Genomic DNA, 19,677 nt, shown 5'->3' with positions numbered 1-19,677 from the left:
TTTAATGTTTATTTATTTTGAGAGAAAGAGAGACAGGGAGCAGGGGAGGGGCAGAGAGGGATGGAGAGAATCACAAGCAGGCTCCCAGACAGCATGGTGCCCGACATGTGGCTCAATTCCATGAACCGCAAGATCATGACCTGAGCCGAAATCAAGTCAGACGCTCAACCCACTGAGCCACCCAGGCGCTCCGATGTTGTCTCTTGATAAGCAATGACATTATGAAAATCTTCAGCCAATAAGACCATTATATCGAACATAATTACAATTATCACTAATTTCAAGTGGCCATGACAGTTCAGAGGTATTTTTAATCATTGTCTTCAACCTTCATAACTAGTCACGTTTGTAACCTCTCCAGGACTAGCCCGGCATAAAGCAGTAGACAATAACCCAAACATACAGGGGCCCTAATTTTGAGGATCCGGGGTAACTGTAACCATAGAGTACGCACACTAAAAATACGTAACTCGGGTTCACTTTGTATAAACTTTAAATACTCCTCAGATGCTCTGGCTGAATACAAAACTATGAACTATGTAATGAATCATCTCCCCATTCCTCCCCTCCCCTGCCCCCAGCCCACCGTCTCAGATATGGTTCCATGAACAAAAATTCTATCTGGAAAACACATTTTTTTTTACCTGAGCACCCATTTTTAAAAACGCAAGTGCACACGCAAAAAGCCCTACTACTGTTATTTAAGAGAGTCTATGGTCTTTATCGTTAAATTATCTGTGGCATCTAATTCATTTAAAAAAAAACCCAGGAGAATGTCCATGCGTAATAAACCCATGTGATAGTATAGCCTCGCTATAGAAACACACTTTCAAATTTACCAGTGAAATTCTGTCATTATCAGTCTTCACCGATCTTAAAGATTTAAGTAGCTATTCTATGTATTTAACTGAGTAATCAGCATAACCCCAAAGCCATACGTTTTCAAAGACCAATTTATCTCTACCATGCTTGCGTATTCACTGACCACACGCTCCATAGAATTCATTCCTGCCTGCCAAAGTGTTATCAACTCTAAATGTTTATGTAGATAAATATACCTTTGTTTTGCACAAAGGGTAATGAGCTTCCAGAACTCCAAAGAAGAAAAATAGACAGGAATTCCAAGTAGTTCAGGCAGAAACTCTCTGGGCGGGGCAAACATGTTAATAACAGGTGCATAAATGGCTATCAAGAAAGAGTGCAATCCACCAGGCTCTCCCACGTAGCAACAGAGAGGAGAGCCATATCCTCTCCCCAGTACCTTCCTCCAGGCTCCGGCTGACAGAATCCTGAGCTGGCTGAAAATAGGCTTCAATCTTGCAAGTCCTTTGGATCCTCAGTGATCGTGGGCCTAAATGCTAAATCATCCCCCAAGAAGTTCTTTGAAAACCATACAGTCCGACTCTTAGGATTTAAGCACCTTTTATAGTCTAGTAGAAATAGAAATTTGCTCCATCTATCAACCGTCCAGGCCAGAGAAGGCAATCTATGTGGGGCACCACGTCACCACATAAGAACCCTTGTGGCACAGAGGATACCGCTCCGACAAAAAAATTAGGAAGTTGGCGAGATTTATCAAGGAAACCTTCTAACATTCCCCACGTGTGCTGCCCATCCTGTCACAAGATGGCTCCCCCTCGCCGCACCCCCCCTCCCCGTCTACACTTCACCTTTGTCCAGGTACCTACTTCGATCTTGCTCTCACTTGGCAGTCCCTATACTCTGATGGTGTCTGCCCTCCGTAAATATTAACCAGAGCAACTGAGAATACGTACACGTGCCCTGTCTGCCGTACGTGCACCATGAAGAAGACTCAAAGGCAGATGGGTCTGTTCTCTAGCACATAGCATCACCACACTGGCTGTGACCTGGGGATTAGAAATTCCTAGAGCAGAGATTCTCAAACCATGGCGGCCATCGGAATCACCCGGAGGGCTGACAAAAACACAGGCTGGTGGGCCCCCGTCCGAGTTGCCAATTCTGACCCAAGGTAGAACAGGACGATACTCTGCATCTCTAAAATTTGCTCATCTGGGCACCACACTTTGGGAACCACGGAGACTCCACTTTTCCTCTTTGTTTCTCCAGGATCCAGAAGCACAATGGGTCCATTCAACTCAGTTTTTCCCTTCCCACTATCCAATCACCCCTAGAGGGTGGGAAGAGGGCACAGCCTCACCTCTACTGGATGCCAAGGTCTTTGACACCCGACCGTGCCCTTGTTTACTGGGGTGTAGGAAGGGCAATCTACAAGGCCTACCTGTCATTTTCATTAGCCAGCCAGTACTGCTTTTTGTTTATTTTAGAGCAAAGGTGAGTGGGTTCTTGCCTGTTTAAAAACACACCATTGTCTAATGAGAAAACAGTTACAAGTACCGTGGAATAACACAAGCCTGTCAGGCATTCTGTTCTAAAGGAAATAAGGCAGGGGAATCTGAGAGGTGATGCTTCGGTCAGCCTCTCTGGTCTTACATGAGGCAGGTAGGATGCGGACACCTGCTCATCTACTTCTCTCATGGTTCGAAAGAAAAATCAATCCAACTCAAACTTCAAATGAAGACTAAAGATACATTCTCTTTTTTTTTATACATTAGTTCCCTTTACCCCCAAATGTATCTAGTAGCCTTAAAACACAGGTGCACAGACACGGAACGGCACTGAAATCAGCCAGTGTGGGACCAGACTTCCAGTGTCATCACTCTTCAGGAACATTGGGGTCAACTCCTTGGCTAATCCCACCTGTGTCTTTGTGCTCGTGAAGGAACACCGCTGGTCCAACAGAGGAACTTGGAACTCAAAGCCAAAGCAGAATCAACACTGAGCCGTGCCAACCTGGGAAAGACAGCCAATTCTCAAGTAGAGAACTACTCAGGGAGCTCGGCCTTTATTAACTAAACAGAGGAAAGGATACTTTTAATGAACTCGGGAGAGCGTTGGCTCCCACAGCACAGCTGGGCTACGCCTCTGCTGTCATGGTCCCCGCACGCTTCGGGACACTGGCACTGAAGGGGACACACGGAGACAGGTGTTCAGCACCCCTCTGGCCGCCACAGAGATGGTCACGGTCGAGACCCCCCGTGGTCTCAGGAACAAAGGTCGGGCAGAGGGAGGTGCCGTGTGGACCGGTAAACCGCGGGTCTGCTGAGAGCAAGCCTCGGGCAAACAGGGAAGCGTGTGGGGAGAAGGGGGACCCGAAGCCAGCTGTGTATTCTGCTCAATGGGTCCTAGGCACAGAAACACTAACCTCTCTACCCCGGAGCATTTACTCTGTGCCCAGCACTTTCTGCATGATCTTTCCTTTAACCTACTTAGTAAGAGTGTAGACTTCTCAGGGTGGGAGTGACCGCAGTCCCTGTCGTACCTCAGGAGCTAACCCTAAGTGCAGCTCTCGCTACAAGAATCTGTCTTTCTTCTCGCACACAAGACTCTCTGAGAAAAGGGGTTCCTCCGTCCCTTGAGGTTAGCAGGAGACGTGGAAGCTTCTGAAGTCTCAACAAGCAGCCCCAAGAGTGGTGCCCCTTCAGTGACATAGCTGCCAGGGATGGGGAGCACCAGGAAAGCCCTGAGGCTGAGGTCTTGAACTTGGCACACACCTGAACACAGAAAGAAGGGAGTAGGTCATCTCGAACTATTCCCTGGGTTATAGGCTAAATCGTGCCCCACCCCCACTCCCACGACAAAAGACAGGTAAGTTGAAGTATCCCAGTATCTCAGAATGCGACCTTATTATGAAAGAGGGTCTTGGAGCACCTGGCTGGCTCCATCGGTTAAGCGTCCGACTTCAACTCAGGTCGTGATCTTGCGGTTTGTGAGTTCGAGCCCCGCATCGGGCTCTGTGCTGACAGCTCAGAGCCTGGAGCCTGCTTCGGATTCTGTGTCTCCCTCCCTCTCTGCCCCTCCCCTGCTCGTGCTCTGTCTCTCTCAAAAAAGGAATAAAATGAAAAAATTAAAAAGGGCCTTTATAGAAGTAATCCAGTTAATATGAGGTCATCAGGGTGGATCCTAATCCAACAGGATAGAGTCCTAGTTAAGAGAAGATTTGCACAGATGTGCACGTAGGAAGACGATGTGAAGACACACAGGGACAGAGGGATGCAGCTACAGGCTGAGACATCCTGAAGATCACCAGCCAACTCCAGAACGGAGAGGAGGCACGGAAGGAGGTTCCCCCAGAGCCCCCAGAGGGAGCACGGCTCTGCTGACACCCGGATTTCTGGCTTGCAGCCTCCAGGACTGTGAGACAATGCATGTCTAGGTTTTAAGCCACCCAGTCTGTGGTTCTTTATTACAGCCCCAGGAAGTCACCACTCCCTTAAAGCCGGTCTTTATCAACAACACTAGGAGCCGAATGTGTTCCAGAACGCTCACTCCTTTCTCGTTTTAGAAAGATGACTCTATTTGAATTCTGACCTAACGTTCCCAGGAGGGGCTTGGGGCAAGCCCCACAATCAAATGTTAGATCTGTGCAGTATGTATGAATAGTTCTATCGAGTGTTCTACATAAACACCAGTAACACTCAAATCTGCTCAGGTCTGGCGTTGTCATCAAATGAGTTTCCTACAAACTTACAAAAATGTTCCAAGTTGCCAGGGCTTGGAATTTTGGGTTTTGGAATTGCAGGTAAGAGATTATGGGCCTGGGGCGCGTGGGTGGCTCTGGCAGTTGAGCATCCGACTTCGGCTCAGGTCATGATCTCACTGCTCTGAGTTCGAGCCCTGGGTCGGGCTCTGTGCTGACAAGTCAGAGCCTGGAGCCTGCTTCCGATTCAGTGTCTCCCTCTCTCTCTGTCTTCCTCCACTTGCGCTCTCTCAATCTCTCACACAAAAATAATTTTTAAAAATTTAAAAATAAAAAAGATTATGGGGCTGTACCAAGTTGTAGAACATTTAAAATACATGCCCTTTAAAAAAACAATTTTTTTAATGGTTTTTTTATTTTTGAGGGAAAGAGACAGAGTACAAGCAGGGGAGAGACAGAGAAAGTGGGAGACACAGAATCCGAAGCAGCTCCAGGCTCCGAGCTGTCAGCACAGAGCCCGACGTGGGGCTCGAACTCACGAACCGTGAGATTATGACCTGAGCCAAAGTCAGGCGCTCAACCGACTGAGCCACCCAGGCGCCCCAAAAATACATGTACTTTTAATGCCACCCTGCCAATCACGTTCAGACTGCTCACCAAAACACAGCTGACTGTGAAATCCTGCAATCCAAGGAAACAAAAGTATGCCCTCAACTCTTAAATACTAATAATCTGCAAAGTCATTTTTAAAAAGTTTTCTCTCCAAGGCTAGTACGCATGTAAACAAACCACTAGACATTTGGCCTGTCCATTACGCTGAGTTCTGCACTGTATCACCACACGGCCTTTCAAAGAGTTTGAAAAGAGAGGCAAAACAATGATGCTTCATGGCATTATCACAGGAAGAAAAACAAGTATCAATAGAAAGAGGGCCAGATGATGATAATGCCTCACGCCCCCCAACGCTAGCAAGAGAGAGGAGTGTCACAAAGCACACGGTTTCTTCCCCCGGTTATGCAATAAATATATAGCCGATACTCACACTTGGACCCCCTGGGCCCATGAGTTGTCAAGAAGAAAGGGAGTTTATAGAAGAAACGACGCCTTCCCGGTGTTCAGACATCTTAAAATCCTCCCTTAAGTCACTGTGTCAGGGGAGACTGGGTATCTATCGAAGGACTTCTAAAGAGAGCCTAGGGTACGTTCTAGAACAGTTAACAGGTATTGGTCCTACCTACACCACCATATGTCACAGAGGTGTGTGTTTGAGCGTTACGGTTTATACCTCTAGATGACTTTGTCGTACAGATGTTTCCCCTTGTCCCTGGGACCCTGAAGTAGGGTTAAATAATCATGGGGGGGAGAGCACACGGAACAAAGAGCACCTTTCCCATGAGAACTGTAGTAGTCGGACCTCTATTACGCTCGGATAGGACATGGGATCCTTGTTTTACTTTATGCTTAAGAATTTCTATCAGGCAGTTAAGTGCAGAATCTAATGAAACCACTTGTCCCCACCATCCATACCTGTTTGATTCCCTAAATAGGCCGATCTACTATCTTCCAAGTTTTCAACCCCCTTACCCTTGGAGCACGCTCACTTATGGGTGACCATGCGTTCTCCCCTCCGAGGGAAACCCAGGAAGTCAGCACGGCCTCTCCCTCCTCTTCCCAGAACAAACCACCCTAGACCAACCAGCCTGTCCATGCTCTACATTCCCACAATCGTGCCTGTTTAGACCTTCGCCCCTGAAATACGTGGCCTTCCTGTATCGTTTGTCCTTTCTCAAGTGTGCCTTAATTCTCTTTTACTATTTGCACTTCTCGCTTAAGACCACTACCTACGTTTTAGGCTTGTCTGCATTTGCCACCCAACGTCCCACAGAACAAATCCCTCAGTAAATATTTCTCGGTTGCCTGACTGCCTACCCCCTCGTTATTGAGAGGCTCACTTCGTCCCAGGGTCACACATTCGCAAACACGGTCTTGCCTGAGTTGCCAAAACATGGATTTCTCAGTTTGTCTCATACTTGATCATGATCAACTGCATACAGAATGTAGTTTCCATGTAAATCTCCTCTTCTTTACTTTCTTCCCTTTTTCACAAAGTGGGAGCCACGAGGTCATTCCCTAGAGTGCCCTCAGTTAGAGGCTCAAACACATTCAAAGAAACAACAAAATGGAGGGAAAAAAGTTTCAGTCAACCTCATTTCAGCAATCATGTTAACCGGTAGCAAACACGAACAACATGAGCAACTTTTGATCAACTAAACATAAAAACGTTGAACAACTAACTTACGGCATCAACACACACTTGTAAGAAAAACTTAAATATTGAAATCTAAGAGGACACAGAAATACCAATGTTTGAGGAGCAAGTTAGGGAGAAACAACAAACGAGTTAACTCCAGTAACCTTGATTAGATTGTTGACAATTACCAACTGGAAAGGGAGGTATTAAGAAATGTGTCACTAGTTCCCTACGTGCCATTATAAATTTTTATTCCAATTGTGTCATTTTTCATGCCTTTGTAGTGTGTCGCAGATTTTTACCCAATCCTAAAAAGGTTTGCTTTTTGAAACAGAGATGTGTACTGGGGTGCCTGGGTGGCTCGGTCGGTTGGGTTTCCGACTTTGGCTCAGGTCATGATCACGTGGTTCGTGAGTTCGAGCCCTGCATCAGGCTCTGTGCTGACAGCTCAGCACAGATTTAATTTAAAAAAAAAATTAAAAAAAGAAATGAAGATGTGTAAGACTCCATATAGATGAGAATATCCACACACCAAACTGCCCTTACAAAAGGCACATGTTGAGAAAACATTCATTGCAATTAACCTCAAATTTTTATGCAGCTGATGTGGACTGAGATACCATGAAACAGCGATCACACGAAAATAAAATCCAGTATATGCCATTTGTGGATGTAGCAGGTGTCACCACAAAACAAGACCCGATCTGTCCCTTCACTGAGTCACTAGGGGACAAAGTATGCGAGGTTACCCCTAGCAAGGTGAACACACATATGACTTCCCCATTCTGCAGGAATAATATTCAGGAACTATATTGAAAAAAGCAGCTGGAAACCTTGGCAATTAACGTAAAGATAACAGCATGACTCCGTGTGAGTGAACACAAAACCCTAGCCAGCCACATGCAATCTAAATTTGAGAAACGGACTGTGTGGGGATAACTATGTATTCTAGCCAAATACCAATTATTAGCCACTAATTAGATTTATGCTCTGTATTCTGTAGTCCATAATTTTTGAGGACCTAAGGCTTGAGCAGTAGGCAAACAAATGACGAAATCTTCTGGCCATCCAAGCTCAGTGATTAAAAACACCTCCAGGATGAAATTCACTGCAAGCCCCAACCTCCTCTCCTCATCTTGTTAATGCAGCCAAATATTAACTCCACCACCCAAGTCCAACTCGTAGCAATCACCCAGCCTGAATCCGTTCTTTGTAACCTACAAGGCGAAGTCCGGAGAATGCACGGTCTGCCTGGCTCTGGTGCCTGCCTGTGCGATGCCATCACCCATGTGCCTTACACACTTGGCCAAGGGGGACGATTTTCAGTTCTCCAAACATACCATGTTTTCCCCTCTGCTAGAAATGCCCTGCGCCCACCTTCCTGCACGTGACCCTTATTCAACCTTAAAGGTCAGCTCAACTGTCTCTGAGAACACTGCCTAACCCCAAACCCCACTCCTGTCAGGAGAAGTCAATCAGTATAGCAATCATTTACTTACATGTCCGTTTTTGCTACTGGTCTGGAAAATCCTTTCTAACAAGCCATCCACGTCTCGGTCACTCACTTGTGTACAGAACATTCCAGTTACACATAGGTCTGCAGTAAGTAATTGCTTCATAGGGTATCATGATGGCCCAAGAGCAGGTTAGGCATATGAGGTACTTAGGATAAATCTCAAGCTATCTGGTAGGCAGATCCTGGAAGATATCCATGACCATATCGTGGAACATGAAAAGCTCACAGGCTGAGCAACAGCTATCTCTAGCATTCTAAAGTCAAAGACTGCTAAAATAGGAATAAACTGGATGGAGGCAAAACAGCCTCATTTGCAATTCCTTGGTTATTTTTCTTCAGTCATGACTGAAAACAAAGAAATTCACTGGTAATGGAGAAGCCGAAAGTGAAGGATAATCTGCTCTTAGGGAGTTTGAACAAGAGGTAATTAATAAAGGATTAAGGCGAAGCAAAGCCACACAGGAACACGTAACTGCAGCACGCTGAACAATGAAAACCAGAGTGGCAATTAGATAGGAAACATCCTCAATGGGTAAAAACATTTGCTTCATCAGTGAGGAGCTGTGCGGAGCGTCACAGAGCTATTCCTCTGTGGATATACCTCTCTGTGCAACAGAAGCTGGGAGGCTCAACTCTGACCCTTAGCAAAAAGCATGTAAGAAAGTCTCCCATTAGACTCTCCGCTTGAAGGAATGAGAGCCACCCAGCGAACCCCGTTACGCTAATGCAGGAAGGTGGGGCGAGATGACCTACAGACAACTCACTTCAAAGTATCAACAGCTCAGAAGAAACCACAGCCTCTAACAGACCAAAGTCAGGACTGGGAAAAGCCCATGGGGAGGCTCCTTTCACAGACCCTCCCTATTCCTTCATTCAACCAATTTTCACTGAACACCGACCATATGGTCTAGGCACCTCAGAGACCCCAGGGAAGAAACACTTAGAGTTCCCTCCCTCTGTGGAATTTACACTCAGGCAGGTGGAGATAGTTGGTAAATACAATAAAAAATACAACAGGGGCGCCTGGGTGGCTCAGTCGGTTGAGCGCCCGACTTCGGCTCAGGTCATGATCTCATGGTCCGTGAGTTCGAGCCCCAAGTCGGGCTCTGTGCTGACAGCTCAGAGCCTGGAGCCTGCTTCGGATTCCGTGTCTCCCCCTCTCTCTGCCCCTCCCCTGCTCATGCTCGGTCTCTGTCTCAAAAATAAATAAAAACATTAAAAAAAATTTTTTAATAAAAAATACAATAATAAAATAAGTAAATTAAAAAATAAAGTAAAATAAAATAAAATAAAATAATAGCAAAGAAGAACGTGGCAGAAGATAACACACTTCAGAGAAAGGACTGATGCTGGGGCCTTTCGGAAAAGGTGATTTTGATTGAACGGTCACTTGAAGGAAATGAGAAATCATTAACTGGAGGTAGCGGGGCAGACCCTCACAGAAATCGAACAGTTGTACACTTGACAAAGATAGGGTAACACAGCAACGCAATGAAGGGCGTGAGCTCAGCAGGAGGGCACAGCCGGCCGCCTTCCAGTTCTGCCACTTGCAACTGGAAATCATTAGATGCCACGGTCTCTAGCAGCTAACATCCGTCAGTGGCCAGGCTTCCACACCCCCTGCCCTTAGCTCTTGGTCAGCTGCTGTCGTCCTCATCAGCGTGCAGACGGCAGGAGGTCCCCAGGGCTTCCCCTCCAAGCACAGCACAGGAACTCACACAGCCCGGAAACCGGAGCAACTCGGGACGTGTTGCCTCATGCTCCACGATGCTGGCTTATGAACTTCGGAAGTATGGACCACGCTCGGCAAGTGCCCTGCTCTGCACGTGGTCACATTCCTCTTCCCTCTCAGTATTTGGCCTCAAGTTTGCAAACGGTGACAGCTTACAAGGTTTGGTTCCCTAAGTCGCTATCATAAATCCCGACTTGAGAAAAAAAAAAAGTTACTGGAGGTCACCTGGCAACTCCACTTGGCAAATGACAAAACCTGTGTCGTGTCAATGATACAGCAAGCCACGAGTTCAACCCAGGCAACCTAGGCTGCCCCACCTATTATAAGAATAATTCATTCTTAAGGCTCCACAGATGTGGGTATCCCTCATTTCCAATCAGACCAGATGATACTTAAATATGTTTGACAGGTGGAAATCTTTTTCCAGGAAGTATCTGTTCACTTTGCTCTAGGATGAATGACTGCTTACTCTTCTAGGCACAATAATGTATACTTTTCCATGCAAAGGACGTCTTAAAGGACTTTTAAAGGAACCACTACCCTAGAGCTGGCCACAGCTTCCACACTCACCCAAACCAGACCTACTGGAAAGCGTCAGGAGCTCCCATGCAAAAGAAAAACAGATCACCCATCCGTATAATGGTCACTCCCTCCTCCTGATTTCATTTCTTTAAAGACACTCACACTGCCTCCAATTACAGGATCTGTTCACCAGGTTTTGGGTCTCCCCCACCAGGCGGTAGGTCTCCAAGGGGAGTGGAAGGGCCAGGTGACCGACCGCACAGGGCTGTGCAGCCTGCCCAGCACCTAGAACCAAAGCATCCCCTCAGGTGCTCAGGGCGTATTTGTTGAGTAAATAAGTTTCACCTAAACCCCGGGGGGCCATTCAGACTTTTAACTGGCGCAGGCTCAATTTGGGAACATTTCATTTTGTTCTCTGCCCACACATCTCCCCTCCCTTAGAAAAAAAGCAGCAGAGCCAAATATAGATGTGCCCAAGCACAACAAAAGGGCAATTCAATGATGACGCAGGTAGCACCTAGGATTAGCCCAGGGCCTGCTGCTCGAGGTAGGTGACAGGTGACAGGTGATGAGGCCGGAGGCTCCTGCCCAGGGAGGGGAGGGGGCTGCAGGCTCAGAATCTCACTGCTGAGTCTGTGGGTCTCATTCCTCAACAGGTTATTGATAAAGCGAGATGCTGGCTTTGTCATCAACACTCCCCCATCCTACGTCATGCTAAGAATCAAATTTAAATAGCAGTATCCCTGCAGAAGGAGTGATCTGTCATCTGGGAGTTGCAGCTCCTTGGCAGGTGACAGGGCCTCCGCGCCTCATCATGTTCCCTCTCCCTCTCTCTGACACGCACACCTCTCTGCTTTACATAACCTTTCTAGCCATTGAGTTCTTCTTTTTCTTCGGGAACAGAGTTCCACTGGCACATGCCGATGAAAACTCCTCTACCTTTCGTACGTGGCTTCCCAACAGTGAACAAAGAATTGAAGAGAAATCTTTTTTTTTTTTTTTTTTTTTTAAACCAGCTAACACGATTAGGGGACGTGTTTTCCTGGTCTCATTAATCTTACAGATCAATTAAGTCTTAATCGTCTTTGATTGCCATCTTCACTCAGCCCAGGGCGTAACGGCTGTTAAAGTCTATTTATAAAATACATCAAGTGAAAACAATAATGGGGGTGGGAATGAACCTTGAAAAAGTGTTAACGCAGCAAAAACTGCCAACTGTAGGGCGGAAAAAGGAGTACCTCTCAGTATGTAGCACAAAGACACTTAGTAAGTATTTGGTAACTGACAGACGGAAAGAATACGAGGAACCATTTTAAGGTAACGAACAAGACGTTACACCTGTGCTAAACGGCCATGTCAAAGAGTTCAAATAGTCACACAAATAGACCAGACGCGACAGTGTCCAAAGAGAACACACCTCTTTCAGATACACCACTTGCTGATGAACACAGATACAAACCTCAACACAAAAGGGCAACAAGGGAGAAGAATATATTAAAATACCTTGAGGCCACCACCCCATTCCCTTTAACGAAGCTAGAAATCTCACGGAGTCGCTTAGCATGGCAGATCTTGGCCGGCATGAACTCCCGGACCTTGTTAGTGGAGCCGAGGGTTCAAACCCCCGCACTGGCACATGCTCCTGGAGATCACAACGTCGGGACTCCACATGGCCTCGGCTGCAGAATCTATGCCCAAAAGCCCCAATAACGTGACGGGGTTTCCAGGCACTGGCCTGAGTCACAGGTGGTTTACCTGCATGTGATCCCTTGCCTACAGCAGGCCCCGTGAGTAACAGTGACACGAGCAGGATGGCCCACATCACTGCAAGTCGTGCTTTTGTACGTACTCCTAGGAAGCTCCGTCCACCCAACTCAGATCTCTCATCTGCGTTTCCACCTAGTGTGAAATGACACTGTTAACTGCCTCTGGGGTGTGATGGTATGTCACAGGTCTCACAGGCCGTTCCAAAAATGTCCATGGAGGCCTCTGTGCTCTAGAAGAAAATCAATCCTTTGTTTTCGGGGATGATGCCCGTCAGGCGTTGGTTTTTATTTTATTTTACTTTTTTTAAAGTCAAGTCCCATTAACACACATTATATTAGTTTCAGGTGTATGACATAAGGATTCAACAATTCTATACATTACTCAGGGCTCATCACAGTAAGTGTCCTCTCAGGAGGTAAAATTTGCACTTTTCTCCCAGCAGCTACCTCTGAGATGAATAAGCAAGGCACAAGTCCCAGCTGAGAGGGCACACAGCCCGTGGTTACCTGAAAAGATCTTAGGATTATTTGGGCTGATCCAGTTTTGGCAACAACAGCAGGGCAGGGCGAGTTTTCTAAAAGATCCAGAACCTCCGGCTTTTGCAGGAGTCGGAAATAAAGTCCCCTTTGATTTCAGGGGGGCAGCTAGCTGGCAGTCTCCCCCAGGCCCGACCTGGTGGGCAGGTGGGCAGGATCGCATAGGGAGCTACCTGTGCTCCCGAGAAAACCAGGCCAAGCACACAGGGAGCGCAAATATTTACAGGAGGTCAAGGTGTGCCAAGTGACTCTCTTTGGAATTCTGAGCCACTGAGAACATAGTTAAGGTATATTCTGGAAACACCTGAGAATGTGTGCTGCTGCCATCGCCCCAAAGGTGAATGACCTCAGAAGTCTCTGGGATCCCAGGGGTGAGATTAGCTGGCTAGCTCTGAGCTGACATACAGAATCGGGCATCCTCTACATTGCTAGGACATTAAATCATTGCTAGCTAACGCAAAACACCCGAGGAGGGAAATCACGAGGAAGGAAAAGATTTCGGCCAAGGTGGAGGAAATTACATGTAAATGACCTGAAAGTTGATTTGGACAAGCCCCACAGAGCACAGATGAGATTGCCAGGAATTAAGTTCAGACATCGTCGAAACCACCTCACCCCGCTCCCCCCAATCCCAACACAACCGCCATAATTACAAAAGCCTCTGGTTTTTGTCTTTTTAAATATTTATTTATTTTGGGGAGAGCGCAAGTGAGGGAGGGGCGGGGGGGGGGGGGCGGAGGATCCAAAGTGAGCTCTGGGCTGACAGGCTGACAGCAGGGAGCCTGACCTGGGGGCTTGAACTTACAAACTGCGAGATCGTGACCTGAGCTGAAGTCGGACACTCAACTGACTGAGTCACCCAGATGCCCCACAAGAGCCTCTGTTTCATCAACTATGTCTAAGATGTGGTCAAGAAGTCTACAGGGTTCCCCACCATACCAACCACTTTACGATAAAATGTTTATACTCCTCCAGCAGCAAATTCCTATCATTCCATTCCTGCCTTCATTTTGCTTCTTATATTCCATACTGACAAAACAGCGTCCTAAACATATTGTCTTAAATCAACATTCAGTGGCAAGACCAAAAAAAAAAAAAAAAGTAACATCTGTGAAAATCATTCCCCTTTTCTCCTAATTAAATAAAGCATTTCCCACCCCCCTCCTGATTTGACAAGCTTACTCACATTCCTTTGGGAATTAAAGTTCACCTTGTCCTCCCCAAGATCATTGAAAGGAGGGAGCGCAATACCACACAGCTTCTTTAATTTCCCTTTTCTAGTCTGGCTGCTTGTTCTCATTTGTCTGATTGGAAATCTAACTCAAACACCTGCGGACCACAGACTTCTCGATGTGAAATGAAGTATTTTATTAAAGAGTAACTCTCGATTTGACTGTTGGCTTTGCCGTTTCTCATCATTGACCCATTTTTACTGAATTGTCTTAAAATTCCATCCATCTTACCATTTAACATGAGGAATGTTTATTTGAAAGTACCCTGGCTCATTAATAGAAAGGTGTGGCCTGCACACTGATACACACTAACTAGTTCGCTAACAGTTTATGAATCACCACCAAATGAGACAGTAAAGAAACAGAAAAATCACGTGTTAATCATGAAGTATATTCGTATGTATGAGTAGTAAGGGTGGGGAAAAGGACAGCAAAACCTAAAGGAAGCAGTTGAATATGGGCTTTAATTTTTGTTCTCAAACCAACCATCGTCATAATCATCATCATTAATGCATTCAGAATAAGTTATGAAAGCCAAAAATAAGAGGGAGAAAGATTTCTCTCACTACCGACAATTCAGATAAAACCATACATCATTCTCAAGCCAACCATTTCCAACCTAAGATGTTATTTCATCTGAAGCCAAGTACAGCTGGGGTCTCCTTCCTCTCCAGTGAGATTTCTAAGTCAGAAAGAGAGAGAGAGAGACCCAAAACAGAACAAGAACACCTGTTTCTTCCTAAAACATGGACTTCCGAACCAGAGAACATTCACAGAACCTGAGTGGTCTACATTTTCTATTATTTTGTTCAAAAAGAAAACAAAGGCATCCGTCATGCATTCGTTTTGAGAGTAAAAAGTGTACATTTTTCTAGTCAAGGCAGAGATAAGAAAGCAAAAGGGTTAAAAATAAGGAGAACTGACATCCTAATTCTTTCCCCCGAGTTTCATTCTTTGCCCACCATTCCATCTGTACAAATCAAGGGTAAAACTGATCAACTACAGCTAACCCTGAACACCGAAAACAAGTCATTTATCCTGGAAAATCTTGGGCTGTGTTAGAATAATGCCACTGGTATAAAAACGGCCCTACACGAAGATCAAACTCCGTGCCAACAGACGTTACACATTCACATAACACACATACAGTGGCGTCTTTGTTCTTACCTATAATTGTCCTCAAGGCTCACGAAAAACAAGCCATCTGTCCTGCCGGGAAGCGTCTGCTTCGGCTAGCTTTGCGGTCACACGGCTGGGAATCTACCTCGACGACCCTTGGGCTCCTGGCCTCCTCTCCTTCCTTCCCCGTGATGAAAAGCTGCCGACACACACCTCTGCCCGAACTCGGGGACCACCAGGAAGTTTTCACACAACTGGGAAGGAATCCGGGGAGCTTGCTACTTATACTGATGATTCACTTCAATGACAGCTAGAAAGAAGTGCTTGTTGGTGGAAAAGCAGTCAAGCTCCACCCCCACCATAAGGATTAGCTAACTCCACCCAGCTCAGTAATTCGTTTCAACAGCCACAGAGCGCGGGTAAGGTAACGTTAGTTTACCTGCAGCCTGGCATCTCCAAGCGGCAACTGTCAAAGGGGGAAAGAAGGGCTGACGGTTTACCAAACAGGACAGGCAATAACCGGAGAGCACAGGGTGCTCTTAATCACTGTAACTTGGGCTGGGCTGTTGTTTTTCTTTTTTCTTTTAAAGCTGCGTCCCGGTTTTCTGGGGAAGACGGGCCGTAGGGGTCTGCTCTTCACCTGCACAATGAACTTGGCTTCTCTCCAGTTCCTGTGAGCGAGGCTCCACACCAGGCAGGCTAGAGAGCACCTGGGCCCTCAAAAAGCTGAAAGCCTTGAAGGGGCAAGAGGCCAGGGCAAAGGTAACTGTGAGCCAAACTACAACTCCAAACAGAACTGATGGGGGGCAGGGGGGCAGGGGGGCGGGGGTGGAGAGGAGGTGTTGATCTGGTGTCACAGGACAGACAGCACCACCCTATAAACCAATCCACCATGTCTGGTGTGCAAACCCAATTTCAGATTAACCAGCGGGGGTGTCCTTGAGGTACAGACCAAAAGCACAGAGAGGGCCAGTGGGGCTCACCTTGGCACTTCTTCAGCACTGGGTTCCACTGGAGGGGTACAGTTTACCGCCCTTACCGGACTCCCCGAGACCAAGTAAAAGGTGTGCTCCTTCTTTGGCTTGCGACTGGCACTAAGCTCCGCCTCTTTGCTCGTGCCCAAAGCCAAGTGGAAACCCACTCTACAAGCCCAGCAGTTGTGGCTGAGACAGGAAGTGTCCCCACTTGTAGCAAAATGCTAACTTTCTACATTAACTCCAATCTGGGGGCATGCTCACTCATGAAGCGTTCCTGGCACGTCAGCCAAGAACCTCTAAACTAGACTTTCAGGTTCCCACAGGTGCTCTAAGGCTGGGATTCCCGGAGGTGCTGGGACGAGACAGGTCACCAGGGGAGCCGGTGACCTCTCGTGGTTAGCAGCATCACCGAAGCCTTGCTGGGGAACCTGTGAACCAGGTTACTGCCAGAAACCCCATCCCCAAATACACTCTCCGCACACAGGCTGACAGTTCGAACCATTTTTAGTAGGAATCTCGAAACGACAAGGGGAAAATACCCTAAGCGTTTAGTATTCAACAGGTGAGGACACACAAGTACCACATTTAAGAGCAGCAACTCCATCTCTGACTACATCTAAAATTACAAAATTAATAAGCTGGCTCACATTTATACACCGGCTGGAAGGTTAAAAACCTAAGAACCACAGTACAAGAAAATACACCTTAGCAAGCTGAAGAAGTTACTCAACGGTTTGCCTGTTCCATTAAAGATAAAAGGCACCGGGGCACCTGGCTGGCTCAGCTGGAAGAATGTGCAACTCCTGATCTCAGAGTCGTGGGGCCCAGCTCCACGTTGGGCGTAGAGATTACTAAAAATAAACTTAAGAAAAAGATAAAAGGGGAAGGGGCGGCCTGGGTGGCTCAGTCAGTTAAGTATACAAGTCTTCGTTTTGGTTTGGGTCATAATCTCACCGTTCATGAGTTCGAGCTCCACATCAGGCTCTGCGCTGACAGTGTGGAGCCTGCTTGGGATTCTCATTCATTCTCTCTCTCTCTCTCTCTCTCTCTCTCTCTCCCCCCCCTCTCTCCCTCTCTCTCTCTCTCTCTCCCCCTCTGCCCCTCCCCAACCCACTCTCTGTCTCTCTCAAAATGAATAAACTTAAATATATACATATATAAAAGGTACCTATACTTCTCATCCAATGTTACCCAACTGTTACGGGTTGAGAATCGTGTCTCCCCCCGCCCCCACCCCCCATTCTTATGTTCAGGTCCTAACCCTGATTTCCTCAGCATGTGACTATGTTTGGAGACGGGGTCTTCCAAGAAGTAACTGAGCTACCATGAAATCTTCAGGGTGGGCCTCTAGTCCAGTATGACCTGTGTCCTTACAAGAGAAAACATGGACATAGGTGCATAATGGGAAGGCCATGTGAAGAGACGGGGAAGTGATGGCCACCTGCAGGCCAAGGAGAGGGACTTCAGGAGAAACCAACCCACTGACACCTTTGCTCTCACAAGTTCAGGCCCCTGAACTGTGAGAAAATGCATCTGTTGCGGTACTTTGTTATGGCGGCCTTAGCAAGTTCATACACCAATGCAAGAATCACGTAATTCAAATTATTAATATAAAAAATGCAGACAGATCTCAGATTTCTCATTAATAATACCATTCTCCCACAGCCATTTTAGTACTTTTACTCCTTCCCGGTCTACTGAGGCTCTGCCTTGAATAATGCACAGAAAACCTTATACTGGCTGAAGGGGCGGGGGGAATGACCCTTCCAACTCCAATTTTGCCACTTCCGTTTATGGTTAATCTAATTGACCAAGGGACCTACCTGCACATCTTTCTCCCCCAAACCCACAGAAATCAGCTTCTGCTCAACCGCCACCAAAATGCAATTAAATCTACCGACAACCATCTTAGCACTGAATTAAGAATTGTTCACAACAGAGGAAATGCTGGAAGGTTTAGTTCAAGTCCCTCTGTTTAGAGGAGGGACCACAGAGGCACCACAATCTAGGAATAAATGCTAATACAGATTCAACCCAAACATTCAGTCCTAATCCAGTGTTCCTATCCCCGCTCTCACTGTACTTTTAACCGAGGATAGCCTGAAATGATCAAATCTATTATCTCCAAAAGGAAACCCACTGCCCTACAGAGCAGCTGTAGTACAGAGAGACCAGGATGCAGACACTGGCTAACTGATGGAGTGTGGCCAAGGTCGGTGGGTATGTCAAAAGGCAGGTTTTTTGAACTTGGGCTACACTTGGGGTTGGGTAATTCTTCTTTGTGGGGGCTGTTCTGTGCACTGTAGGATGTTCAGCAGCATCCCTGGTGCTCTCCATCCACGAGACAGAGCTCTTCCTGGGTGTGACAACCCAAAATATCTCCAGATATTGTTACGTTTCCCCTGGGAGGCAACGCTGAGAACCACTGGGTTAAAAGAAGAGGCCTTTGTGCAGAGCGAAGGAGGTGGTGGCCCTGGAGAAGGGGTGGCAGAGCCACTTCTGAGGTGCCATAGAAGAATAAAGGACAAGTGCTGTTGTAGACAGGGCAGGAGTGAAGAACAGCAAAGAGCAGTTTATTCTATTTCTCCCTCTGAGGGTTGCTTTTTGGTGGCATCTACCCCCCCGGCCCCCCGCAAAGGAGAAGACCAGGTCATGGGGCTGAGAGTGAGGGAATCACAGAGTCAAGAGTCAAGAATACTCAAAGTCTGGAACAACTGGAGAGCAAAAGGGATCAGAGCAGGGCTGAGTCGAGCACGTCGAGCAGCTCTAAAGTCTGATGGAAGACAGTCCCATAAACTCAGAGTGGCCCCATGACGGGTGACGCTGCAGGTTCCACCCCCCTCCCCATGCACGAGGATCCAGGAGGAAGGTATGAAGGCTGGTTGGACGAATGCAATGGGCATCCCTAAAGGGAGGTGGACACACATAGACTGTGGTTTCCCAGGCCACCATGGTTAGCAGTGGACACAGTAACCTAGAGTTAACAGAAGCTAGAAACAAGGAATCTGCTACAGAATAAATAAAGATGAAGAAAGCCTCAGAAGAGGATCTCTCTGAGAAGGAGTTCAAGATCCTACAGACAATCTAGAAGACTAAATACACTCATCCCCTTGATTTAATAATCCCAATCCAAGGAATCTTTCCTAAGGAAATAATCAGGGATACAGTGAAGCAATACTGTACCTTCATTAAACTAAAAACTACAACCTTAAATGACCAACCGTAGAGAAAACAAATTACAGATACCTGTATGTTCACATCCTCGAAAAATACTTTTCAACCTGAGAAAACAATCAAAATTTAATTTTAAGAAACAGAAGCTGTAAAGCTATGTATAACACAGTCCGATTTTTTTTAATTTTACATATTTACATGTATACATTTTTATAGCTTGTGGGTTTTAATCTCCATTAAGGCAACAGCAGCAACTGCCATTAAGGCAACTATGAGACTTGCAAGAGAAAATAAATCATAAGGCAATAATTAGAGTCCTGGAGAAGACATAA

General features: G+C 46.6%; 1 protein-coding gene across 4 annotated transcripts in view; it reads right to left on the bottom strand.

Moving 5' to 3' along the window:
• NEDD4L (NEDD4 like E3 ubiquitin protein ligase) overlaps positions 1 to 19,677 on the bottom strand; it is a 341,415-nt gene that overhangs the window by 167,914 nt on the left and 153,824 nt on the right. Inside the window, exon 1 of one of the 4 annotated variants that reach the window (XM_078435205.2) lies at positions 15,243 to 15,268. The exons of the other annotated variants lie outside the window; for them this stretch is intronic. The gene's annotated coding sequence lies outside the window, so the exon portion shown is untranslated. Of the gene's footprint in view, positions 1 to 15,242; positions 15,269 to 19,677 lie in introns of those variants that run through there. 4 annotated transcript variants of the gene reach the window in all.

This window comes from Panthera onca, chromosome D3 (genome assembly GCF_046562875.1).
Source record: "Panthera onca isolate mPanOnc1 chromosome D3, mPanOnc1 haplotype 2, whole genome shotgun sequence".
Classification (NCBI taxonomy): domain Eukaryota; kingdom Metazoa; phylum Chordata; class Mammalia; order Carnivora; family Felidae; genus Panthera; species Panthera onca.
Note: the sequence above shows the minus strand (reverse complement) of the source record. Positions and strands in the feature narration are given on the sequence as shown.